Genomic DNA, 27,787 nt, shown 5'->3' with positions numbered 1-27,787 from the left:
TACTTCCTGGACTGCTTACGCCATACAAAAATAACTCAAAATGGATTAACGACCTAAATGGGAGACTTGAGACCATAAAACTCTTAAAAGAAAAAAGGCAATAATATCTTTGAGATTGGCCTTGGCAACATTTTTCTAGATCTGTCTCCTCAGGCAAGGGAAACAAAAACAAAAACAAACTATTGGGAATACACCAAAATAAAAAGCTTTTGCACAACAAGGAAAACCATCAACAAAACAGAAAGGTAAACCACTGAGTGGGAGGAAACATTTGCAAATGACATATCCAATAAGGGTTAATATCCAAAATATACAAAGAACTCATGCAACTCAACACCAAAAGACCTCAAATAATCTGATTTAAAAAAGGGCAGAGGATGTTAAGAGACATGTTCCCACAGAAGACCTACAGATGGCCAATAGACACACGAAGAGTTGCTCAACATCACTTATCATCGGGGAGATGCAAATCAAAACCACAAAAAGGTATCACCTTATACCTAACAGAATGGCTAGAATAAAAAAGGCAAGAAATAGCAAGTGTTGGTGAGAATATGGAGAAAAAGGAACCCTTGTGCACTGTTGGTGGGAATGTAAACTGATGCAGCCACTGTGGAAACCAGTATGGAGGTTCCACAAAAAATTAAAAATAAAAACCCTACATATCCAGTAACTCCACTACTGGGTGTTTACCCTAAGTAAAAGAAAACACTGATGTGTAAAGATATATGCATCCCTATGTTTATTACAGCATTATTTACAATAGCTAAGATGTATAAGCAATCTAAGTGTCCACTGATAGATTAATGGACAAATAACATGTAGCATGTGTGTGTGTGTGTATGTATATAAATGTGTGTATATATATATGTATATATATGAATATATATACATATAGCAACATATGGTCCTAAATATACAACATAGATGGTCCTAGAGAGCATATGTTAGGTGAAATAAGTCAGAGAAAGATGAATACCATATATGGAATCAACAAAAAGGGAATAAACAGCAGAAATAGACCAATAAATGGGTAAAGGGGTGGTAGGCACAGGCTTCTAGTTATGGAATGCATATGTCACAGGGATAAAAGGTACAGCACAGGAAATGTAGTCAGTGTATTGTGATAGCATCATATGGTGACCGAGTAGCCATACTTGTGGTGAGCACGGCATAATGCATAGACTTGTTGAAACACTACGTTGTGCCCCTGAAACCCATGTAACATCGTGTGTCAGCTGGGCTTCAATAAAAAAAATTAATCACATATTTAACCCAGCATACCCCAAATGTTATTTCATACAGGTAATCAAGACTATACTAACAAGTAAGTAAGACTGAGCTACTCAGGCTCCCCTATACCAACCATTATTAATTAGATATTTTACATTCTCTTTTCAAACCAAGTCTTCAAAATCCAGTATGTAGTTTATATGTAGAGCACATCTCAATTTAGTTTCAGCAGCTGCATGCAGCTGGTGGTGAGTGTATAGGGCAGCCCAGCCTTAAACCGAAATCATCCACTTACAGGTTTGCCTTCCCTACTAGAAGGTAAGCTACCCAAGGGCAAGGTCAGCATCTTACTTGTAGTATCATCAGTGTCCTATCAGTCCCCAGCACGTACTGAGCACTCAGTAAATGTTTACTAAACTAGAGTGACCTGAAGGTATCTTGAGAAAAAGTAGAATTTCAGCAGCTGCTCAAATCAAAATATATACTTGTAACAATTACAACAGTAAGAATAATAGCTAATATCTTATCTTGGACCATGTTCTGTGCTATTTATCTACCTACCTGCCTACCAAGAAGGCTTCACACCTAGTGTGGAGCACGAGGTGGGGTTGAACTCAAAACCCTGAGATCAAGACCTGAGCTATGATCAAGAGTTGATGCTGAACTGACTGAGCCACCCAGGTGCCCCTGTGCTCTTCAGATACTTTATCTCCTTGAGCCCTCCCAACAACCCCAAATAACTATTTGCATTATTACTTCTACTTTATGGGTAAAGAAACTTGCCCCAAATCATATAGCTGCTAAGTGGAAGAATGAGGACTTCTGGAAATCATTCTGGAAAACAATGGAAATGGCCAGTAGACACACACACACACACACACACACACACACACTAAAGAAAAAGTTGAAAAGAATTTATTTGCAGATGGGATAAACCTGCTCCAGTAGGTAAGCCTTCTCTGGAGTCTCCTTCACCAGCCCCCACTGGCATCTTCTCCGGGGCTCAGTGATCTGCTGAATTTTGCCCTATAAAGGGTGTGCCATTCTCCAAGGTTTTCAACCAGCCTTATCTGTCTTCAAATTTATCTGTCTCCTATTTGCCTTCTAAGTTGTGTGCATTCTACCTGTCTTGTCAAACAGGCAGAGATTTCTGCAAACGACTTTAGTGAGTCAAGTCACCTTTCTCAGTGCTCATCCTCTCCCAGTGTACGAGGCAGAGGGGCATACCCTGCTTCCTTGCACCCCCTCTCCCCAGAGGGCCCCCCAGCCCCACTGCCCTGGCCTGAACACGAGGGAAGCAATCCCTGCGGATGTGTGTTTTTGTTTAGGGCAAGTAGGCTCAACTGTGCTGAAGAAAAATGATGCAGATTTTAAATTTTGGGGGTGGGGGGTGATGTGTGCCCCCAAATCCCATTATCTCTAAACCACAAGAACCAGAACCACATCTGGCAAAGGAAATAAAGCCAGAGAGGTAAGGAAAGAATAGATTAAGAGAAGCCTTGAAAACAGGCTGGCATTCGGATGTGGTGGAGAACGAAGATCCCCAGAGAGTTTCTCAGCATGGGTGTGAGGTGATGAAAACAGTGATTAAGGAAGATGAAATGCAGGCAGGACGGATTGCAGGGAGGGGCTGGGATCTGAGAGGAGGCAGTCATGCAGGCGGAGGAGACAGAGAGCAAGCCTATGAAGGAATCTGAGTCTACGTCAATTACCATCTGCCCACCCCGAAGTCACTTTACTACCAACTTACTACCAGGCTTTTTTTTTAATGCCTTTACTATTATTGGGAAGGCAAAAATAAACCTGTGAGGAGCTCAAGAGTTTCATTAAACTGATAATAAAATTCCGTCTCTGCGAATATAATGATTAACCATACGTGTACCCCGCTGAGCGCATGAGCCTTACTGTGAGCATGTGTGACACTCGGTGTGGCAGAAATGGAGCTCAGAAAAATGTATCTTAGGCCCTTGGTCATCACAGAATCAATAAGCATGATGAAAACAGAAGTTTTTTTTAGAGCAGCCCCATGTGGGTGAAGCCCCTATGACAGAAGAGAAATGGTAGCCCCATCTGGAGTGTCCCGAGCCACTGCCCTCCAGGACCTACCACACCCTGTCCACATCAGCTCCTAGAGTGACAGGAGGGACAGGCCAGCTCTTAGGTGGGCCAGCACTGCTTACCAGAACTGTATACCCCAAACCGTCATGTTCTTTAGTTCTGGTTGCAAGTTTAAATGGTCCAGGGATCCCAAAGTTATTTTGATTCAAGTTTAGATCTGGAAAGAGCCATAGAGAGCATCTAAACCCATCACTTAAGAATATTTTCAAGCTGGGGCACCTGGGTGGCTCCAGTGGTTGAACACCCAACATGATCCCACGATTTGTGAGTTCAAGTCCCAATCTGGGCTCACTGCTGTCAGCGCAGATCCCGCTTCAGATCCCCTGTCCTCCTTTCTCTGCCCGTCTCCCACTTGGACTCCCTCAAAAATAAACATTAAAAAATATATATTTTCAAGCTGCACACCTCCCCCCACCCATCTACTCATTCTGTCCCCTTCCCTGCTCTGATGTCCACCCCCAGTTTGCACACCCTATGGCAGTCCCTGAAATCTTCCCCAGGACCCTGAGGCTGAAGAGAAAGCAGTTTGCAAAATACTGAAAAGTCCAGTATTTTTGTTTTGTTCTGGCATCTTGTGACATATGAAAAATTAAAGCTCAGGAAATTAAAACAGGACTTCCATTTCTAAACATACGACACATAAAATAACCCTAAAAGCCTCCTTCTAGAATGCTAGAAAGCCTCCTTTAGCTAGAATGCTAGCTATATGCAAATATCCATTTCAGTGCATAAAAAGAACTCACAAAGGCATCAACTCCTCACTTTGAAAATGGGTCTAACCTATGATACAGCAATTCCATGTGTAGGTACAGGTCCCAGAACAGGGTTTACCCAATTCTTAGTGGAAACGGGGGTCAGAGGATCACTTCAGTAAATTGCAACCAGGATATTTTTTTAGACCAGCCTAAACTGGATTATACCTGAATACAAAATAAGGGTCTCATTTTGAGGAACTTTTATTCCACATATATGTGCGCACACACACAAACGCAGCCTGTGCATGTGCTGGGTTTACATGTAAAGTATGTCCTTAACTGTGGGTGTAGCCAAAATATTTTGAAAAAATGCTATCTTAGAGAAATTGTATGTGAGTGCAGGAAATGGGTAAGGACACTCACTGAAGCGTTGTTTATAATGAAAGTGCAAAATTCAAAGCAATCTAACTGTTCAACAAGAGAATGGTGGTCTGTTCACGAAACACTATAGCAAAGGGCAGTTAAAATGAATGGACTAGAGCTATGTTGCTGACATCTAATGCTAAATTAAAAAAAGAACAAGTCGCAGAATATATACAGCGTGTTTCCTTTCATTTAAAGTTTTCAAACATGCAGAATGTATGCAGCAGCCACAGCTGAAAGATGTAGGTGTCTACAGAAGAAGTAGGCAAGTCTGCAGGTTTAAGGCAGCATTTATCTTGGGGGCAGGAGCAAGGTAAAGAGAATCAAGGAGGAATCCACATAGAACTCAACCAGGTCTGAAGTGAGCTGGTCAAAACGTCAGTATAGCCCAGGACTCAATGGTGGCACACAGGTTTGTTACTGGGTTGGTCCTATGCTTTTGTTGATTTAAAAAGAAATGTATTTGTAGGGGTGTCTGGGTGGCTCAGTCAGTTAAGTGTCCAACTTTTGGTTCTGGCTCGGGTCATGATCTCGCGGTTCGTGGGTTTGAGCCCCCTGCATCAGGCTCTGCATGGACAGTGTGGAGTCTGCTTGGGATTCTCTGTCTCCCTCTCTCTCTGCTCCTCTCCCGCTGCTCACTCTCTCTCGAAATGAGTAAACAAACATGAAAAAAACGTATTTGTCAGTCACACGTACTCACCAAGACCAGACGGCTGATGGGTGGTAGGGTCACCTGGAAGAAACCCAGGGCAGGACCCTGGCTCCCAATCCGGTTGTCTTTCCACACAGCTCCCAGTTCATGATCTGTCTGCGAATGAAGGATATGCATCATTTTGGTCCTTATCTACGTAATTTATTTTTACCTGAGAGATACTGTTCCTTGCAGCCCACCAAGGCCACATCTGCTCTGGCCAGAAATAGCATAGTGCACTCACTATGTGAAGCTGAGTGGCTGATTCATAGTTTGCATCTTGGCTCTGTTTTCCAGCCTCGCTTGTGCATTGCAAAAAAAAAAAAAAAAGTAAGCCACTGAAAGGTCAGTAGAGAGATCATCTAAACAAAAAAGTATAAGCAAAAAAAAAAAGAAAAGAAAAGAGAGAGAGAAAGAGAGAAACACAAAGAACACAAAGGGGGGAGGGAGAATCAGTTCTGTGTGAGGAAATACACAAATTCACAGGTAGCGATCAAATTAAAGAATATTACTGAGAAACCTTAAGCAAACAGGGGATGTATTTTAGATGATAGGACTAACTTGAAACAGTACCCTTTTTACAGCCTTTAGGCATGAATATACAATCTAATAGCAGTGGGTTCATTAATTTTTTTCCTAGTCTACAAAAACCAGACGAAGGATGCCTTGCCAAGGACCGGAGGATCGTACGCAGCGATTGATCGTGTTTTGCAAAAGTTCAGGGCACTGGTTTTTATCACTGGATCTTTCCTACTCTTCAAGTTACATAAGAGGCTCTGACTTCTCTTTGTTCTGTAAGCAATGCAATTCCAGGCAAGCTTTAGCCTCTCCGGTGGGTGAGCCAGAAACTTCTGCTGTTGGAGGGGTGACAGTGACAGAAAAGGAAAATACCCTTGTAGTAGAGGGCCTGGAAGAGATCACTCTCCAGAGTCAAGCTGTGAACTGCACATGACTGTGTCTTATAGATACTTCTCACCCTGGGATGTCTACCAGTCATCAGGAACTGTGAACACACTCTTTGCACCGCTGGAGAAAATGCAGAATTCTGTAGAATTTCTTCTGTTGTGTGGAGAGCAAAGGGGGGCAACAATGGACATTTACTGAGCACATGCCTTTTCTGAATGCTTTACCTCTTTCAACTACCTTCCCAGGAAGGTACTACTGCTAGCCCCATTGTATAGCTCCGAAAATTGAGGCAGGGCAAGGTTAAGTGATGGATGCCTCCAGTCACCTGAAGTGCTGGAACTGAGCCCGCTGGTTCTAATGGACTGGGCTGTTACATGCCACACTGTGTCCGGGAGGGGGCATTTAACCAAGTGGAGGCAGCTATTGAGATGACAGCACCAAGTTACATTAGGATCCGTGGGGGCCCTGCCTCAGATCTGGGGGCTGGAAGAGGGAAGTGTCCACCTGTCAAGGTAAGGGGTGGTTCACTATAAGTCACAGCCTCTCCTTAGAGCTCTAGCACCTGAGAACACCGGCTGTGCACCCCATGCTGCCTGAGTTAGGGCTGATTTCTGTTTTGCCCCTCCCCCACCAAGGACAAAAGTAGAGATGGACTTGGGAGGACCATTAAACAAAAACCAAGCTGGAGTTGAGTTTTGCCACCTACTAACTAAATGGATTCATCCCCCTCGCTTTCCTGACCTGTGAAATGAGAAAATGGCCACCGCATAGGATGGGAAGTCAAACCAGACAGAGGCACGGGGAGCTTTATACACGGCGTTGATGCGTGAGGTTGTATTCTTTGTTCCCTTAAGTCACGGCGAATGTTACAACAAGACGCTGTAAACATCTGAGAAAGATACTTGTGGGTCCCAAACAGTCTTTCTCCGTAGTGGGTCGGGCCACTCCCCCTTCATTCCCATCTATAAGAGGAGGGGTATTAATCACCAAAGTGTCTTTCAATTTTGGTATTTTGGGATTGGTCCCAGATCTAGGAGAAGTGAACCAGGTTTCAAAATGGTAGTTTGCGCACTTCCTCACCAGCTTGCCCTCCTAAGGTGAACAGTCATCACAATCCTGGGGTCCCGCTAATGACACAGGGCCCTGGAAGAAACCTAACAGCCCAGGGAGATTGCAACAGTGGTTCTCATTGCCCCCAAGTTCAAGTGTTAGAGAAAAGAGAACTGGATTCTCTACCAGAACTAGGTGAATATCTGGTTCCTCAGGCAACCTGCCACTTTTGTTCTGGATACTGACAGATACATGAGGTCCGCAGTGCAGTGCAGGAGGACCTGTGAGGAAGCTTCTAGCCCTGTGACCTCAGGGGACTGCTTTACTGACAAGTATCCCTTGAAAATGATGTCAGGTCTGGTTAAGTGTCTGACTTTGGCTCAGGTCATGATCTCGCAGTTCCTGAGTTCGAGCCTCACATCAGGCTCTGTGCTGACAGCTCAGAGCCTGGAGCCTGCTTCAGATTCTCTGTCTCCTTGCTTTCTGCCCCTCCCTAGCTCATGCTCTGTCTCTCTCAAAAATAAACTGGGATGGGATGGGAGATGGGAGATGGGAGATGGGGGAAGGGAAGGGAAGGGAAGGGAAGGGAAGGGAAGGGAAGGGAAGGGAAGGGAAGGGAAGGGAAGGGAAGGGAAGGGAAGGGAAGGGAAGAAAATGATGTCAGGTCTGACCAGCCATGGCAGGCTGGGAGCCACAGCTGGTGGGGAGGGGAAGGTACCAGGCTTCCTACTTCTCTGTATTGGCCTTTCCACAGGGAAACGTCCAGCGTGGTGATGGTAATTCGAGGTGACTGTGGCATGGTGCTGAAGCAGCTATGAGCCCTCTGGATGCTATGCCAGTCTTTCCAGAATGGGGTGGACCCCATTCCAAAGGAAGTCGGTTCCCCCGGGGAGCCTCAGGGCTGCAGCCAAGCACAACGGGTCCATTCTCGAAGGGAAAGGACAGCAGTCACTCTGATCACAGTCTATTACACAGACCCTCCCCAGCCATCCCATCCCCCGGGCTCTCACAGCCTGAAGCAGAGGCAATGGGAAAAGTCACCTGTGCCACAGGAAATCCTGTCGGCAGCCTTGAGATATATCACAAGCCCGAGAATCCAGCAGCCAGAGGGGTTGGCGAGAGATGAACACGGGCAGCCCAGGGGACCCCTGTTAAGGATGCACTCTGTGTCTCTAGCAGGCATGATTGCTTCTGCCCAGGACTCTGCACCAGCATCCCTCCCGAAGCCTGGGTCTCTTCTCACACGGCTGGCTCCTTTCTGCAACTCAACTTTCACTTCAAATATCACCATTTCAGGCTTGCCGCGCACACACCTCCTATAAATTCCCATCGTGACACTCCTTTCCCATTTCATACAGCACCTCCCGCTTCCTCAAAGGACTCCCTTGGTTTATTATTCTTGTTTAGTGCCTGTTTTCCCTTTAGAATGTCAGCTTAATGAGAGTCAGCACCTTCTCTGTCTTCTCCAGTCTATCCCCAGTACCTGGAAAAACACCTAGTAGATAGCAAGGGATCAATAAAATCAGTACAATTAGTTAATTAACGAGTTGATTAATTCTATCTAGGACAGGTGTTCTGGGTGCTGCAGCCGTGGTGAGATCTCAAGGCTCCAGATGGCTTTCGTAGACAGTTTTGACTCTCTCTCCCTTAAAAATCTGAGACTCCTGCTCTGATCATGGGGACTTGGCTCCCACCATCTGTATTTATACTAACTAATTTTTCACCTAGAAATGGTTTTGGTTGCAAGTATATTAGGTAAAGTGTACTGTGATTTCAAGTACCAGGGTACCATTTTTCTCAAATAAGCACAAATCAGGAGGTGTTCAGTCCAGCGTCACTGTGGCGGCTTCGCTGTAGAAGGACCTTGCTCTTTCTCCTTTGCACCCTCTGTTCCTAGCACAAAACTTTCATCCGGTGCTTGTCACTTCATGGTCTCAACATGGCTGCTGCATCGCCAGGCATTGGGTCCAAATGCCAGGGACGGGGCAAAGCAAAGGAAGAAAGAGCCATGTCCCATGATTCTGTTGCTCCTTTTTATTGAGAAGACAAAAGCTTTTTCGGCATCCGTATCCAGCCTCTTTCTATTTACATCTCCTACATTAGTCTTGGGTCACGTGGCCACCCCTAGACCAGTTACTGACAAAGGGAAATTACATTACTGTGACTGGTTTAGACTGTCACCATTCATCCCCTGGGGCTGGAGAGAGGACAAATTTCCCTCAAGATCAAAGTATTGCCACTCTCTCCCAAACAAACAGATGTGTCATAGCTAAATGGACCAGAGTGGACGTTTACCCAAAATGAGAGCTGAGCCTCACAAAAACAGAGTTAAAGGCAGATCCCTGGAGCTCTCATGCTTCTGAACTTTCTTAAGATGTGGCTGTTCAAACTGTTTCAATTCCATCATGTGCTCAAATACCTACCCAAAATATTTTCTTTTTTCCTTAAGCTAGCTCAAAATCACTTCTGAGGGTCTTTGTTGTAGCCGCATCTAACTATGAGCATCCTGCCCAATCAGGCTGGGGTGTGTGGCTGCTCTAAGACATCCGACAGTCTATTCACACCTCCTTCAACCACGTCGCAGCCCTTTATACCCAACACTCTGCGCCTCCGGAGGTGACCCAAACACTTAGACATGATGTCATCAGCCCGACAACCTCCTTCTCCCCCTCTTCACCTTCAGGCAGCTCTGGCTGAGGTCCCAAGTATCCAGGGAGGCCTGCTGGGTATGGAAGGCCTGCCTTATGTCTGAGGGGTACCAGGCTATTCAGTGGCACCCACCCTGACCAGAGAAGGGACAGAACTGTGAGAGGTCACATCACAAATCTATGACAAAGGCCACAAACACTTCACACCTTCTGATTGTTATCCCAATACTTTTTTCTTTTGTAAGCCATCCGATTATCCAGTCCACACACATACACACACACAGTCATCCACACCCTCACAATAAAGAAAGAACCTAATGAATGAAAAGCCTGGCCAGCCCAGCCTAGTGTTCCATCCCCGCCAACAGCCACAAGGAATCTTTTGTGGGCGAGTATAAGGACTGTCACACGAGTATCTACAGGGATATCTCTGCAAAGCTCTTGCTCGATCATCTACGAACTTATCTACATTCTTTTCCAGTATATACATGGTGCTTCAATAGATCTCTTCAACTTACGTAAATCATAGACAGTATTTCTCAAAAATGTGTTGTGTGCAACTTATAGGTTTTACATGAACAAATGGTCCCATGATCAGATGACTCTGCAAACACCTGATTAAAGACAGTTAAATGGCTTCTTCATCACAAGGCATCACAAAAGGCTTCAATATTCCAATATGCATGATGAGTCAACTCTTGGTTCTGGCTTGGGTCATGATCTCACAGTTTGTGGGTTCGAGCCCCATAATGGGCTCTGTGCTGCAGTGCAGTCTGCTTATGATTCTCTTTGTCTCTCTCTTCCCCTCCCCTCTGCTCTATCTCTCTCAAAATAAGTAAACATTTAAAAAAATATTCTGGGGGCGCCTGGGTGGCGCAGTCGGTTGGGCGTCCGACTTCAGCCAGGTCATGATCTCGCGGTCCGGGAGTTCGAGCCCCACGTCAGGCTCTGGGCTGATGGCTCAGAGCCTGGAGCCTGTTTCCGATTCTGTGTCTCCCTCTCTCTCTGCCCCTCCCCCGTTCATGCTCTGTCTCTCTCTGTCCCCAAAATAAACGTTGAAAAAAAAAATTAAAAAAAAAATATTCTGGGGTGCCTGGTTAGCTCAGTCAGTTAGGTATCTGACTTTGGCTCAGGTCATAATCTTACAGTTTGTGAGTTCAAGCCCCGCGTCAGGCTCTGTGCTGACAGCTGAGAGCCTGGAGTCTGCTTTAGATTCTCTGTCTCCCTCTCTCTCTGCCCCTCCCCTACTTGTGCTCACTCTCTCTCGCTCTCTCTCAAAAATAAACATTAAAAAAATTTTTTAAATCCCAATATGCATGATTAATAGCTAAGGGGGGGGGGTGTAGAATATGACATCTTCCAAATTCATTTAAACACTGAAATTTTTTCCCTTGGTATATTTTGAAAGGCTGGTGATGCTTTGGGAAACACTGAGAATCAGTGGGATATAGAGGGCAAGTCCTAGAAACTACTACCTCTTTTCAGTGCCAAGAGGCATATTCTGTGACTTGGTTAAGTAGGCTTTGTCCAAACCTAAGTATACCCCTTGTGAAGGTCCTAGATAGTTAGAATGGCCCCTTAGTCCACTGGGTCAGAGTCATACATCACCGTTGCTGCCCTGGGTGAAAAGCACCCTGGTCTAGAAGGGAGGACATCTGAGCTGATGATGTTTTTCTCTGTTTCAAAATGAGCATGGTGGGCCATATCACAACAGGGAAAATGTGGTCATTATGGAAGAGTCCAGCATCCTGCCATTTTTCTTCTGTTCCGACCTTTAACGAAAGCAATTTTCATTAATGCAAGCCACACTGACCTTGGTGACACAGAACACGAACTGAAAACTTTTAAGTTTTTATTGTTATTTTTTAATTTGTCTTGTTTAGATCTGCCTTCTCTAAAAGACCACTTGGCAAAACATAACAAAAATATCTTGCCTACAAATGTGCAAACACTTCCCTAAGATATCTGGCAACAACGTGGCTCCCTCATAACATTTAGATGCTTTCAGCATCTTGACACTGACAAAAGGATGTTAGGAGAATTAAATGCAGGGTTGGCAATGGTTCTACCAAAGCCTCATCATGGGACCTCCAGAAGGAAAGTTTGCTCCCTGGAAGCCTTTGCTCCAGAGACAGAGAGATCCACATCAAAGAGGAAAATTACTGGACAAACACATTTATCATCACAGTGTATCAGCTGCAGTTTGTGGAACAAGTCTGGGAGAACTTCATCTCTCACTGAAAAGGTTCAACACCATCAGCCACAGAATACTAAAAAATTCATTGCTTACCCCCAAGATGATTCTTTTTGGGCTGTGTTAATAAGCATCCTCACTCCTCTGAACGTAACTCGACCTGATATTCTCCTAAACTGAATCACTTGAAATGTCTGAGAAGATGGAAGCTTCTGACCACACCCCTGTATCCTGCCTCTGTGCAAAAAGCAAACATCTCCTCCACAGGAATGACAATATGAAAGGGCACGTGGTGCAAGAGGGGAAGAAACGGACGAGGGCATCAGAAGACCGAGGTTCTAGCTACTGTTTAGGCAGCTCTTGTTATGGGGTGAATTGTGCGCCCCCAACCCCGCCCCCCCAACCCCGATTCCCATGCTGGAGTCCTAAACACCAGCACCTTGGAATGTGTCTTCATTTGGAAATAGGGTCTTTATGGAGGTAATCAAGTTAAAACGAGGTCATGAGGATGGGCCCTACTCCAGTCTGACTGATGTACTTGTAAGAAGAGAAGATTGGACAGAGACACCTTTCCTTCTAGATGTACTGTGATGAGGCTTTGGTAGAGCCATTGTCAATCCTGCATCTAATTCTCCTCAAATCATTTTGTCATGATGATGTGACTAAACATGGGGAAAAGACAGCCATTGACAAGGCCAAGGAGGGACACCGGGAATAGCTTTGTCCCTTCTCACCCTCAGAAGGACCCATTCCTACCAACACCTTGATGTTGGACTTCTAGCTGCCGCAAGTGGGAGACATAAATTTCTGTTGTTTATGCCACTCGGTATGCTGTCCTCTACTATGGCAGCCCCAATATACGAACACAAGCTGTGTTCTCAGCAAAGTTTCCGATCTAATATCTCTGGGTCTCAGTTTCCTCTCCTATAGCATTAGGGGGCAAATGACCTTTGAAATTGCTTTTATCTCTAAAGGTTAATGATCAAGGATGAAGGCGCCCCTCACCAATTCCCCTGAGGGGTCATCACACACTCTCTTTGGAGAAAAGTTTCCCTCGTACCTACAGATCAATGAATATACAGGCTGAAACTATCTCTGACAGTCTGGTGGGGCCATCCTAATTTTATTTCAGTAATGGCTTTGGGAAGCAAAATGAGGAAGAAAGGAGGCTCAACGTAACTCCTAGGAAAGGCCACAAACTTATAAATGTGTATCTTTTTACAAGACATTCATCAACAGGAAAACTTGGCTTGTGACAGATTTTTGGGGAGGTGCTGGGGTGGGCTCACATGAAAAGATCAGTAACGAACGAGTGCTAGTCATGAAAGGAAACATGTTCTAGGCAGCTTCCAAGTGCTCCTATCCTGTTCTATCTCACCCATAAAACAAGGTAATGACAATGACTTTCTGCAACATTTATCAGTCTCTCATCAGCATGTATCCTGTTGGATTAAATCCTGGGCTATTAATGCATCTTCAAAGCCTGGAATATAGTATTAATGCCAGAACTGTAATGGGTAAGAAGACTGCTTTGGCAACTGAAATTGCAATTCCAAATGCTATTAAACAGACCTGATGTCCCAGTTCCTCATCTCTTCCCCTCACTGAGTAGACACTCTCCTGCCAATGGAGCTACCAAGATAAGCATTCTATGCAGTGATTTTGTCATTGCTAACCAGGGCGACCTTCTTAAGCAGCAGCTAAATGGCTGGTTTAGCGTCCACTCTATTAAAACAAAAATCAACCTACCAGACAAACATAAACCTGGCATTTATTTAAGTGAACTGTGCTTTTATTAGTTAAGGTCCCATGACTCCTGCTCAGGTTCAGTCATTTGCCAGAACTCAGGAAAGCTCTCTACTTTCTATTACCGTTTTATTATAAAGGATGTAACTCAGGAAGAGCCAAATGGAAGAGGTGCAAGGTACAGAGGGACAGTGGTGAGAGGTGGGGGATCCAGAATTTCTATACCTTCTGAGTGCCCACCCTCCCAGCAAATCAGTGTCTTGACCAACCTCAGAGCACCTCTAGCCTCGTAGTTTCGGAGGCTATGAGGCTCCGAATCGGAAACTCTAGTTTCGGATTTCCTAAATCACAGGCCACTGGGCATTGAATTAAACCTCCAGCCCCTCTCTTCTGCCTGGGGTTGGAGGCCAGGCTGAGAGCTGGAGCTCTCTCACTGGTGGGTTCCCCCCCCACCATGCTATCTAAGGACCCGTATTTAGTCACCTCTTTAGCACACAAAAGACACTTAGCACTCAGGAAATTCCAAGGATTTTAGTATAGTGATGCCAAAGGGACGCAATTGCAAGGATTTTAGGAGCCCTGTGCCGAGAATGGGGACTGAGACCAAATATATTTGTTTTCATGCCACATCGCCACAACCGACCATATTGTCTGGTGCATAACAGTTACATTTGCTAATGAATGACGTAGTTTCAGCAAGCCACTCTGGAGTTCTTTTCCCTTCTTTCATTCCTTCCTCCTTCCCTCCCTCCCATCCATCCTCCCTCCCCCCTCCCTTCCTTCCATCCATGCTTCCTCCCTCTCTCTCTCCCTTCCCTCCTTCCTTCCAAGAGAGTAGTGAAATTTTTAAGCCAAAACTATACATGCTTTAGTTTCCCCTTTTAGTTGGGTATTCTAAAAAGACAAACCCTGATGGGCTTCTACACCTTAGGGCATTTCATGCCTCTGAGGTCTCCAGCCCTGGAAAACTCAAAGGAGAAACAACCACAAAGACTCCGTAGAGAAGGAATCAAACCTGCTGTTGTACAGTCTGTTTCCGTCTCCTGATTTCATACCTTCTTTTCACTTTCACAAACGACAGTGCTGCTGCCCTAAAGGGATGTGGGAAGGTAGGGTTGGACATTTGCCGGGGCTGCTGGAAGGTTTCTTACTTATGTCATATGTTGTGCAACATGCCATCAAAAGGACTTCATATTCTGGATAGGTTCCCAGTGATAGGAGTCCCACCTTATGCTTTCAAAATCCCAAGTGATCAGCGTTTTACTTATTGTAGGGAAAAATGGATTTCTGCCAAAGGAAAATCTGAACCCCAGGATGAGGAAAATACGGACTGGAGTAGGGCTATTTTATATGCATCGGGGCATCTGGGTGGCTCCGTCAGTTAGGCATCCAACTCTTGATTTCGGTTCAGGTCATGATCTCACAGTTCCTGAGGTTGAGGCCCATGTAGGGCTCCTTGCTGACAGTGTGGAGCCTGCTTGGACTTCTTTCTCTGCCCACCCCCCCAAAATAAGTAAGTAAGTAAGAAAGAAAGAAAGAAAGAAAGAAAGAAAGAAAGAAAGAAAGAAAGAAAATAAATAAATAAATAAATGCATGCATTCCCAGAGAAAACAAAAATGAAAAACGCACAAAGGTTCCTTCAGAGCTAATATGCTTTGAAAATTGGAGTGAAATTTCAGTTTTTTTTTTTTTTTTAGAGAGAGAGAGAGAATCTGAAGCAGGCTCCATGCTCAGCACTGAGCTCAACACAGGGCTCGATCCTATGACCCTGGGATCATGACCTGAGCCAAAATCAAGAGTCAGTTGCTCAACCAACTGAACCACCCAGGAGCCCCTTAAATTCCCTTTTAAAAGAGGGTTAGGATAAGGGTGTTGAAGTCTTCCATCCGTCATCAGAGCTGGCTCTCAACCTGATGGAGTGTTAGGCTTCTCTATAGTTAATAATAGCCTCCTAATCTTAACAAAAATGAGCTGAAGTCTAGGACCAAACTCTGAACTCTCAATGTAAACAGATGTGCAAGGGGTATTTTTTGAGAACATGGTTAGCCCCATTCACACACCTAGGGCCCAACTTCCTGTGGAAGTGTTCCCTTCAAACCTGAGCAAAAAATACAAATGGGGCTCCTCAATTTCCTTACCTGAGTGTCCTCTCTGGTCCCTGCATCCTCTGGGCACATGACAGCGGCATACTGTATCATCACTTCCAGCACTGATGACAAAACGCATCCAGGACCAGATGGTGATACTCAGCTTGCACCGGTTTGCTGGAGACAGATACCTGATACTGGAAGGAAATGTCCCAGGCAGTTGTTCCAAAGCCAGTGGATCATCCTAAAGGTCTTAGAGGGGACAGGGAGCCAGGAACAACCAGTGAGTCTTTTGAAAGAAGGACAGTGAGAGAGAACAGGCTCACCCAAAGGGCACAGAATCCTATCTAGAAGTGGAGCCCAGAGATCTTTTTTTAAGCCACACCCCCCCCATCACACAAGGGAAAAGAGGCAAATTAATTATTTATCTTTAAAAATATTTTTTATTGTTTATTTATTTTTGAGAGAGAGAGAGAGACAGAGCATGAACAGGGGAGGGTCAGAGAAAGGGAGACACAGAATCCTAAGCAGGCTCCAGGCTCTGAGCGGTCCACACAGAGCCCGAAGTGGGGCTCGAACTCACAGACTGTGAGATCGTGACCTGAGTAGAAGTCGGACGCTTAACCGACTGAACCACCCAGGTGCCCCAATTATTTATCTTCAATCTCTCTAAAGAATACTCATCTAGATTGGGTACAGTGGACTTACACGGGGAACATTGTGAAAATATACGTGTGCAAGACCTTCCCTCCCTAACCACCCGCCCCACCATTCTGGCAAACCCTACGTGGGGGCAACCTATGCATTTTGTAGGGGCTCCCAGGACTTTCTGATCCTCCCTCCTCCCTGACTTACCCCCAGTTAAGATCCACTGAGCGTTAGTTTGCTATTACACTCAATTACTAGAAAGAAATATATTTGGGTCACATATCTTAATTCCCTGCTGACATACCTTAATGGAATTAATATTTAACAATACACACTTGACTTAGATCAGAAATGCCTTACAGAGGTTATCTACTTGAATTTTACATCGTTACGCCTTCTGGAAAATCAGTTTCAATCATCTGATACATTACCCAGCATCCATTACAGAAACCCTTCCCCAAATTGCCTGTCTGACAAAAGATGGTCCCTCCCAGCAGAACATGTCTGTCTTTCTAACAGACAATGACGAGATCATGCAAAGCATTTGCCCTGGTGCCTTAGCTGCTAGAAAACAAGCCTTTTTTTTTTTTTTTTTTTTTTTTTTTTTTAGCAGTAACTGTATACACTGGCAAGGATCCTTAGAAATGGCTTATAAGGCAGGGCTGTTCAGTAGAACTTTCTGTGGTAACAGAAATGTTCTTTGTCCACATTGTCCAGTTCAGTAGCCAGTAGGGACATGTGGCTACTGAGTGCTTTTAATATGACTGGTGTGGTTGCAGAATGAATTTTCAATTTTAAGTAGCCACATGTGGCTAGTGGCAATATTCAACAGCATCGTAGCAGGGCCACTTTTAAAATTTAACCTTGGGGAGCCTGGGTGGCTTAGTCAGTTAAGTGTCCAACTTCAGCTCAGGTCATGATCTTGAGGTTTTTGAGTTACAGCCCTGGGTAGGGCTCTGTGCTGACAGCTCAGAGCCTGGAGACTGCTTCAGATTCTGTGTCTCCCTCTCTCTGCCCCTCCCACATTCTCTTTTTCTCTCTCTCAAAAATAAACAAACATTAAAAAAATTTAAACTTATAGTTAATACTTACACATGGTAAGACAAAAGAAAAGTATTATAGTAGTTTCAACTTCAGAGCCAATGTTAGGTTTACATTTTAAGAGTGTCATTGACTTTCAGTAATATTACAATTGACCCTTGAACAGCAGAGTTACAGGGGCAGAATTTCCACACACTCCAAAATCCTTCAGCAACTTCTGACTCTCCCAAAACTTTACTAGTCAACAGAAGCCTTATACAGATGACATACACAGTCGATGAACACGTATTTTATGTTATCTATGTTACAGATAGATAAAGCAAGTAGCTTTATAGATCTATCGATTGATCAATAAATAAAATAAGCTAAAGAGAAGAAAATGGTCCTAAGACAGTCGTAAGAGAAAATACATTCACAGCACTGTCCTGTGTTTACTGACAACATCCACGTATAAGTGGCCCCGTGCTGTTCGAAGGTCAGCTGTATTTGAATAGCCTTCTGCACATTGGGGGCTGACTGGAAACCTGGCCGCTTGCAGCAAAAAGGAGAAGGGCTCAGGTCATCTGTGGAACAGCCAGACTTAACTGGACGTGCCCTCTGTCCCGTGCTGTCACAGTTAAAATGCTGGGACCTGACGACAGAACTGATGACCATCCTCTGAAACGGGGCCACCAAGCCCCGCCTGGATGGCATGGCCCATACCCTTTCTTCACCCCTCAGCTACGGACCCTCCCCTGTTCCAAGCCCACTGGGGAAAGGGAAGGCAGGGGGTGGCTTTAAGGCTTGGTTTGTTAATTTGCACATGCAGGGTGCTCTTAAGGAAGAGCCCATTGGGGTTGCAGGGTGTCTCAGTCTTGGCACTAGTAACATTGTGGTTCTATGCTATTGGAGGGTGTCCTGTGCATTGGAAGATATTTAGCAGCATCACTGGTCTCCACTCATTACATGCCAGTAGCATTCCCCACCCATCTCAGTAGGGCCAACCAAATATTTCTCTGGACACTGTCACATATCCCCTAGGGAGCAAATTATCCCCAGTTGGGAACCTCTTAGACAGTAAGTTCTTGGACTACTTAATAGGCCTTAATAAAGGAAACCAATCCTAGATTTTTGTTTCATTCTTTTTTAATCTCTAGTGTCCAGGGGTGCCCGGGTGGCTCAGTCGGTTAAGCGTCTGACTTCAGCTCAGGTCATGATCTTGCAGTCTGTGAGTTCGAGCCCCACGTTGAGCTCTGTGCTGACAGCTCAGAGCCTGGAGCCTGCTTCGAATTCCATGTCTCCCTCTCTCTCTGCCCCTCCCCTGCTTATGTTCTGTCTCTCTCTCTCTCTCAAAAATAAACATTAAAAAAATTTAAATCTATAGTTACTGTTACTCAATACACATTGAAGCATCATTTAGAGGAAAGAATAGAAGGCCACTATCAGTTTTTTTAGGGGCACCTGGGTGGCTCAGTCCGTTGAGCATCTGACGCTCGATTTCAGTTCAGGTCATGATCTTACAGTTCATGAGTTTGAGTCCCACATTGAGCTCTGTGCTGGCAGTGTGGAGCCTGCTTGGGATTCTCTCTCTCTCTCTCTCTCTCTCTCTCTCTCTCTGCCGTTCCCCTGCTTGTGTGCTATTTCTCTCAGAAATAAACATTTTTTTAAAGGCCACTATTATTTTTTTTTAACTTTTTACAAGTCTCCCTCAGTGCCTAGCATAGTGTAAGAATCAATAATTATTTTCCGGTTGGTTAATATTTCTACAGGTTTTTAAAAAAAAGAAGAAATGTCTACTAACGACTATTTCTGAGGAAGAAAAACGATGGGGAAAATAAATCTTTTTATCCCTTTATGTACATGAAGCACTTTCCTGGCCTGTTGTGGTTTTAAGCAAACAGTGCAAGTCTGAAAATAAGTCTCACCATTTTTGATTAGCACCATGATTGTGCACGAGGACAGGATGCCTCTCAAGCTCCGTCTCTTCCAACAGAGGTTGGTCTAGGTGCTGGGGCAGGAGGATCCCTTCCTTACCGACTGGGGGAGCCAATCATCTCCAGCACCAGATGAGACCCCCCCCCCCCGCCAAGAACCTTTGCTGCCAGGTTCCCTGCAAAGAAAACCAGACAGGTGGCTTCAGTTCACAGTCCCTGAGCCCTTAAGCCGCACTCCCCAGCAAGTGACTCTTTTATCGTACAGGTCACAACCAAACCCTGCAGAATAAGCCTGCTATCTCATGAAAGCCAAACCCACAGCACCTAAAACTTCGGGGACAGCCTCCCACCATGTACACACGGTGCAGCCCAGCAGAAGGAAATGGAAGGCATTCCCACCGTGCCCACATTTAAATGGACAATCCGTTTGGTACAGTCTGCCCTTCACCACTTTCCTAAACTGTTTACGGTACTTAAAGCTTCTTGGACAAGATTTTTTATTTAAGGAAAAGTATCACTTTCCAAGTTCCAGAACACTGGCTGTCTGCTTAAAGAGCTGCTCTATTCAAACAACCAGAATCATTAAGGCACACTGCTATTTTACCAAGCACAAGGTCAGAGCATTTATTACAATTAGACAAGAAAGGAGAAGGGAAATTCCATTCCTTCCTTTAGAGTACTTTGCTGGAGGCATACTGGAATCACCTGGGCAGCTCTTTAAAGTCTTGAGGGTTGGGCCACACACTAGATAAAATCGGAATCTCAGGGTAGTACCAGGCATTAGCCAATTCGTTTCAATAAACGTTTGATTTTAGAACAGCTTTAGGGTTATGGAAAAAATTGCAAAGAGACTACAGACATTTGCCATATACCTTATGGCCATTTCCCCCTATTATTAACATTTTATAGGAGTCTGGTACATGTGTTACAATTGCTGAGCTAATACTGATACGTTTTTATTAACTGAAGTCTGTACTTTTTTCACATTTCTGTAGTTTTTCCCTAGTTTGCTTTCTGTATCCCAGGATTCCATCTAGGATGCCATATTACATGTAGTTGTCATATTTCCTGAGGTTCTTCTGGGCTGCAAGAGTTTCACAGACTTGCCTTGTTTTTAATGACCCTGATAGTTTTAAGTACTGGCCAGATATTTTGCAGAATGTCCCTCAGTGGGGATTTGTCTGATGTTTTTCTCATGATCAGACTGGGGTTATGTGCTTTTGGAAAGAACACCAGTGAGATGAAACCATTCTCATCACACCAGATCAAGGGCACATATGTTGACCTGCCTTGTCACTAGCAACGTTGACCCTAATCTTTTGGCTGAGCTAGTGTTTGTCAGGCTTCTCCAGGACAAAGTTAGTCTTTTGTCCCTTTTTTCTTACTGTACTCTTCTGAAGGAAGTCACCATGTGCAACCCACACTTAAGGGTTATATTCCACCTCCTTGAGGGCTTAGGATTTACAAGAAATTTTTAGAGTTCTTTGATACAGGAAATTTGTCTATTTTCTTCCATTAATTTATATTATAGAGATTCATTTATTTTCTACTTTGGATTTCAATCCAATACTACTTTAATTATTTTGCTGCTCCAGTGTTCCAGCTTTGGCCATCGGGAGTTCTTTCATTGGCCCTATATCCCTTTGTGGTAGTGGTGGTGTTTTTCTGAGCACTTTCTTACTTTTGGGCACTATATGATGCTCTGTGTTCATCTTATTTATTTCCTACCCTAGTCCTAGAATCAGCCATTTATCTAAGTCCTGGTTCCTTTTGTTGAAGAATGGTATTAGAAGCCAAGATCTGTATGCTGGGTGTGCTCACTGCTACAGAGGTGTCATCGTTCCTAAACTCTTTCCATTGACAAAACGAGGAAATTATGTGTGTGTATAATAACCGATGCATATATACTTACCTGTAAGTACTTCTGTATGGAACTGTCTTCATCCACATTAAGCTAATATGAGTCCATATTGATGTCTCCAACTCTAATCCAATTATCACATGGATGTTTCCACTCTTCCTCTTGCTTTTCTGTAATTTCCTACTCCACACTGAGAAACTTGGCTCCCATCATCGTCTGTTTACTTCACTGATGAATTTCAGTATGTAGTGGTATCAGAATTGTTAACCTGGACCCTCATGGGAAGCAAGTTTATCAACTACAGTACAGACTTATGGACAGTTCCTTCTGCCTTTAGTATTACAGATTCCACTCATTTCCAAGGTTACTTAGGTCAGCACCTCTTCTCCTCCGTATCTTCAGTGAGGCTATTCAATGTATTTGTAATACATTGTTCCGTCACAATTCTGCACTTCATCCCGGGATCCTGATGTACTAAATAACTTTTTAAAATTTGCATAAAATTTCCTCTTTGTCCTATAAAGTCCTATGGGTTTTGACAAATGCATAGTATCATATATCCACCATTATAGCTATCATACAGAATAGTCCCACTGTCTTAAATAGTTTTCTGTGCTTCACTTATTCAACCCTTTCCTCTTCCCCTAAAAAATCCTCTGGAAACCACTGATCTTTCTATCATTTCTATAGTTTTGCCTCTTCCAGAATGTCATAGAATTTGAATCATATAATATGGAGCCTTTTCACTGGCTTCCTTCACTTAGCAAGTTGCATTTAAGATTCATTCATGTCTTTTTTGGTGGTGTGATAGTTCATTGCTTTTATTATTTTAATAATATTCCATTGTATAGATGTACCCATTCACCTACTGAGGGACCTCTTGGTTGCTTCTAGCTTGGGAAATTATAAATACAGTGGCTATAAACATTCCCATGCATGTTTTTTTGTACAGATATAAATTTTCTTTCTTTTTTTTTTACACTTATTTTTGAGAGAGAGAGAGAGAGAGAGAGAGAGAGAGAGAGAGAATGAGAATGAGAATGAGCAGGGGAGGGGCAGAGAGAGGAGACACAGAATCTGAAGCAGCCTCCAGGCTTGAGCTGTCAGCACAGAACCTGACGCAGGGCTCAAACTCATGGACCACGAGATCGTGACCTGAGCCGAAGTCGGACGCTTAACTAAGCCACTGAGGCATCCCCAGGTATAAATTTTCAAAATGGTAACTTAAGTTTTCAAATCAGTAAATAGTGGTAATTCAATCACTAAATGATAAAGACTACACCTATCTCTGTAAGAAAGTGCCAAACTATCTCCCAAAGCGTCTATACTATCTTGCACTCCCACCAGCAGTGAATGAGACTTCTTTCTTGTTCCATATCCTTATCAGCAATTGATGCCAGGTTTTAAATTTCAGGCATTATAATATATGTGTAGTGTTATCTCATTATTGTTGTAATTTGTAATCCCCTAATGACAAACGATGTTGAGTATTTTCTCACATGATCATTTTCCATCTGTTTCTCTTCTTTGGTGAAGCATCTGTTCGGCTCTTTTGACCATTTAAAAATTTGATTGTTTTCTTCCTGTCACGTTTTAAGGGTCATTTGAATAGTTTGGATAGAGGACCTTTATGAGGTATGTGTTTGGAAATATTTCCTCCCAGTCTGTGGCGTGTCCTTAGCTTTTCTTTTACAGTGCATTCACAGTTTTTAATTTTAATGAAGTCTACTTTCTTAATTTTTCTTTAACAAATCATGCTTTGCATCATATACTTACAAATTCATCATCAAACTCAAGGTCACACAGCCTTTCTCCTGTGTTTTATTCTAACAGTTTGAAAGTTCTGTATATTACATTTAGATCTATGATCCAGTTTGAGTTTATTTTTATAAAAGTGTAACATCTGGGACAAGGTTCACTTTTTTAAATTTTATGTTACATGGACGTCCAGTTTTTCCAGTGCCATTTGTTGAAAAGTTCATCTTTAATCCATTCCATTGCCTTTGCTCCTTTGTCAATGTCACTTGATTCTATCTGTGTGGGTCTATTTTGTGGTTTTCTATTCTGTTCCACTGATATATGTGTCTCTTGTTTCACCAATGAACACAGTCTTGATTACTGAAAGTTCACCATAAGTCTTGACATTGGGTAGTATGAGTCTTCCAGTGTTGCTCTTTTTCAGTATTGTGTTGGGCGTTGCTATTTTTTTTAAGGTTTCCAAATGAGTCCAATGTATAGCCAATGTAAGAATCACTGCTTTGGAGCCAGCTGGGAATAGAAGGAAGAATATGGATCTTAGGGGCGCCTGGGTGGCTCAGTTAAGCATCCAACTTCAGGTCATGATCTCGCGGTTCATGAGTTCAAGCCCCATGTCGGCCTCCGTGCTGACAGCTCAGAGCCTGGAGCCTGCTTTGGATCCTGTGTTTCCCTTGCTCTCTGCCCCTCCCTCACTTGTTCCCTCTCTCTCTCTCTCAAAAATAAATAAATATTTTTTAAAAATTAAAAAAACAAACAAACAAAAGAACATGGATCTTCAAGTCAAGCAGCCCTTTGTTTAAATTCTTGGTGTTCAGGCAAGCCATCTGAAATGTTGGAGCTTCAGTTTCCTTTTCAGGAAATGGGGGATTAAAATGCTTACTGGCAGGGTTGTTTGTTTTTATAAAAGCAATACCTTGGACAACCCCAGCATAGGGATGAACAAGCAGCAATTCACTGGTCAAGATGATTTCCCTTTTCTTCACTTCCAATGCCTTCCTGACTGTTTTCTTAGTGTGCTCTTAGACCATTGCATTCCAAATATTAGGAAGGACTAGCATAGTTTATTATTATGAAATATCTCCCAATAGATATGTAACCATATAAGATGGGTTATAATCCAGTGTTGCTTCCCCCGGAAACCGGCAGCCTGAAGAAATAAGCCTGTTTGACAATCTTTTTTAGAAGGAAGTGATTCATGTTGAGCCCATGGGGAATTAATACTGGTCTATTTTTTAACGATTTGTTGAAGGGATAGGAATTTACTGCCTGCATGGAAACAATAATGAGAATAAGTAGCAAATGGCACAAACGATTAAAAAGAGAGAGAGGGTGAGGAAAGTGCCCTTTTTAAAAAATAAACAGGAAAATGACCAGGAAGGACATTTTGAAGCAACAATGGGATCTCTTTATGACTATACACCTTTGTACTTTTAATAATTGGGGCCATTGTTACAATACGCATTCCCCTAAGTGAGATTATTGGGTAAAAAATACAGTTTCAGATATTCGTATAAATGTCTTATTTTCCAAAAAACTCTTCCTTTATTCTATAGAGTAAAAAAATACTGTATGTAAGCAAGAAATCAAGCAAACAAGCAAAAAATAAAAGGAAGGGTGATAAGAAGGAAACATACAAGAACTCATTTACCATCTACATCTATGCTCCAAGCATGCTAAGAATTATACACATTTAAACAAATTAATCCTCATGGCAAATTTAATACCATTCTCACTGCATAGATAAGAACCGACGTCTTAGAAAAGCTACTCCATGTGCCACAAAGCATACAGTTCACATGTCAGAGCCAGGAAGCCATCCAAGTATACCTGAAAACCAGGCACTCTGGCCCCATCTCAAAAACCATTATGCCATGATGCTCAAATTCTTTAATTTCTGAAAAGGAGAAAGAGTGTGAAAACATTTTTAACTTCCAAAAAAGATGCCCAAAATTACTAGATGTTTTATGAGCGGAATCCTAATTTGGACTAATTTTCTAATATAGCTATCCTAAGAAGTCTGGTAACTGGGCTCAAACGAAAGGATTCTTTCATTTCTTGCAGGACACAGACAGGCACATTTTTACAATGGCCTCCTCAAGACAGTAACCCTCCTCTGGCACCTCCCCAAGAGTCATTAGAGAATCCCGGAGCCCCCGGTACCTCCTCTCAAAAGATCTGCCAGCCCAGCAGAAGCAGTACTAATGAGACTCTGCCACCGTGTAGCAGATGCTGGTGATTCACAGGAAAGAGGGGCCATGTCTGGCTGTGACTCTCCTTCCTGCTGCAAACATTAAGCCGAAGCAAATAAAACTGACGACAAAACTCAAAGAGAAAATGTCAGGGGTCAGAAGTGGCCACAGAAACCACCGTAGAACCCAATTATAAGCTGGTATTTTCCGGCTTTGCTTGTGACAGGTGTTTTTGCCTGCCTGCATCCCTCCTTCCTTTCCCTGGGGTGATGAGACATACACCAGCAGAGTGGAAAACAGTGCCCCAAGAAAGGAACTGTTCTAGAATTCACAGTAGCAGGTGCACAGCAATTTAGGAGTAATTAAGATATTCTAAGAGAAAACAACCCTCTGTCATGTAAACTAGAAGGAGGTGGGGACATGGTAACTTCAGTTTCAGACACTTTATTTGTAAGGGAGACATATGGCTGTCGCCTTGCAGCCATGCGGGGAATCCCAAGAGGAGTGTCTAAAGATCACTCGTGTGGGGTCTGGTCCTCCACGTTCCAAGTCCAGAAACTACATTTTGTCTACTTACTCAGAGACTCAGGGGCTGCCACGCTCCCTGGCTTAGAAGATCCCAAAACACAAACCAGAATGTCAAGGTGTGCTAGGTGTTTTTCATTTCTAATATTTTTGTTTGGATTCTTTCATTTATAATAGACACATTTTTCTGTTAGTTATTGGGCTATTATCAGGGAGCCATCCTGTGTCGGTTAGCGGTTGCTGTGGAGGAAGGATGCCCAAACCCAGAGGCTGAAAACCATCAGAATTTGGTTTTGCTCACATATCTAGGGTAGCAGGGCAGCTCAGCTGATCTCTCCTGGGCTCGCTCAGGGTCTCATGCTCACCTGGTGCTTGGGCCACAGGCTGGCTGATGTAACATGCGTCTAGCACAGTCTGGCGATCGGCCAGGACGGTGTGAGTAAATGAGTCTTGTTTCTCATCACTGAGCAAGTTGGCCTGGCCGTGTTTCCATGGTGGCTGTGCAATGCAACATTCAGCGAAATGTTAAGAGAGAGAGAGAGAGAGAGAGAGAAAGTACTTAAGGCCTCTTGAGAATCTAGGCTCAGAAGAGGCACGTCACAGGGCACCGGGTTGGCTCAGCCGGTTGTGTCCGGCTCTTGGTTCCCTGGGTCTGGCTCTGTATTGACAGCATGGTGTCTTCTTGGGGTTCTCTCTCTCTACTCACATGAGCACACGTGCTCTTTTTCTCAAAATAAATAAATAAACTTAAAAACAGCTGGCACGTCATGACTTCCACCACATTCTATCAGGCAAATCAAGTCACAAGCCAGCCAATATTCGAGGGGTTAAGAAGTCTCTACCTATTGACAAGCTGAGTTGCCGGGTCACATACAAGCAATAATTACAGCTATTTTGGCATTAATCTTTCATGCCTCCCTCTGTCGGGCTCTTAAAAATTGAATTCATAAGCAGAGGTCACTTGATGAAAACAAACTGAAGGGCGCCTGGGTGGCTCAGTCAGTTAAGCGCCCAACTTCAGCTCAGGTCATGACCTTGCGGTTCTTGAGTTCGAGTCCCCATCGGGCTCTCTGCTGTCAGCACAGAGCCCACATCAGATCCTCTGTCCCCCTCTCACTGCCCCTCCCCTGCTTGCTCACGCTCCCTCTCTCTCAAAAAAATAAGCATTAAAAAAAAAATCAAATATAATTGGATACGACTTAGGGGTTATTTCAACTAGGCTTCCAAACCCTTCCATTATACATTGCTTTTTGCCGGTTTCACTCTTACGGTGGCATCTGTTTCCACGTAGTAGATTTACGTCTGGCAGCCTCTGCGGTAACTACTATGTCTGGTTTTTAGTTCATAAAAATTTAATTGCTGCTGAAGTTGTTTCAGGAAGAGATAGAGGAAGACACTGTCTCTTCCTCTCCTGCCCCCTACTCAGGAGCAGAAAGGCAAGGGCACTTGCAAAATCTGGGAGGAGAGAGAACCCTTTTCTCTTCCGTCAGCTATCGCTGTAATAACCAGAAATTTATGGCTCTGTGGTTATTATCCAAGTGGGGGAGCCCAAACATCTGTGGGCCACACAGGTTTACTGCATTCACGGGAACATTTTCTGAAGTATCCTGGAAATGAAACCTAGTTCTTTTGCAGAAATTCAAGGAGCCCGAACTCTGTTAGAGTAAATTAGCACTGAGATATTCAACATGGCTTCAAAATGCGTCTTTCTGTGGAGATGAAGTTTCTAGGTCGCTATTCCATTACACAATGCCCTCCTTATGAGAGCCCAAGGGAGAAATTTCTCTCTGCTCTCAGAATGGGAAACAGCTGGGCTGTTTAATACTTGGAGTGATTTTGTGGTGGCTGTTATTACAGATATTATGGATCATGTATGTGACGGCCATCTCTTTTTTGGGCAGTTTAACATCAAAGCAGAGACTCAGCTCTAGAAACTCTATAGGACCTTTTGGTAGGAATATTAGATATTAACCTCACACTTAACTTTGCTTTATCTTTCCTAGCTCTGTAGACTCTCTGTTTTGCCTTCCTCACTCAATTATTTTTGTTTATTTTGTCCTA

General features: G+C 43.7%; 2 long non-coding RNA genes across 12 annotated transcripts in view; both read right to left on the bottom strand.

Annotated features, from left to right (window-relative positions):
* LOC123593460 overlaps window positions 1–5,478 on the bottom strand; it is a 51,093-nt gene extending 45,615 nt beyond the window's left edge. For 3 of the 4 annotated variants that reach the window (XR_006710325.1, XR_006710327.1, XR_006710331.1), the window contains exon 1: window positions 5,170–5,478. This is a non-coding gene — a long non-coding RNA (uncharacterized LOC123593460). Of the gene's footprint in view, window positions 1–3,570; window positions 3,621–5,169 lie in introns of those variants that run through there. The other variant, XR_006710329.1, reaches the window with a different exon arrangement.
* Window positions 5,479–5,596: 118 nt separating this feature from the next.
* The window catches only part of LOC123593462, a 101,246-nt gene continuing 79,055 nt past the window's right edge, over window positions 5,597–27,787 (bottom strand). For 5 of the 8 annotated variants that reach the window (XR_006710339.1, XR_006710336.1, XR_006710338.1 and 2 more), the window contains exons 5-8: window positions 26,028–26,224; window positions 19,385–19,569; window positions 15,843–16,043; window positions 5,597–6,219 (exon numbers count right to left, since the gene is read on the bottom strand). This is a non-coding gene — a long non-coding RNA (uncharacterized LOC123593462). The remainder of the gene's footprint in view (window positions 6,220–15,842; window positions 16,044–19,384; window positions 19,570–26,027; window positions 26,225–27,787) is intronic. The other 3 variants (XR_006710340.1, XR_006710335.1, XR_006710334.1) reach the window with 3 other exon arrangements.

The sequence above is a fragment of the Leopardus geoffroyi genome, chromosome D4 (genome assembly GCF_018350155.1).
Source record: "Leopardus geoffroyi isolate Oge1 chromosome D4, O.geoffroyi_Oge1_pat1.0, whole genome shotgun sequence".
Taxonomy (NCBI): Eukaryota; Metazoa; Chordata; class Mammalia; order Carnivora; family Felidae; genus Leopardus; species Leopardus geoffroyi.
Note: the sequence above shows the minus strand (reverse complement) of the source record. Positions and strands in the feature narration are given on the sequence as shown.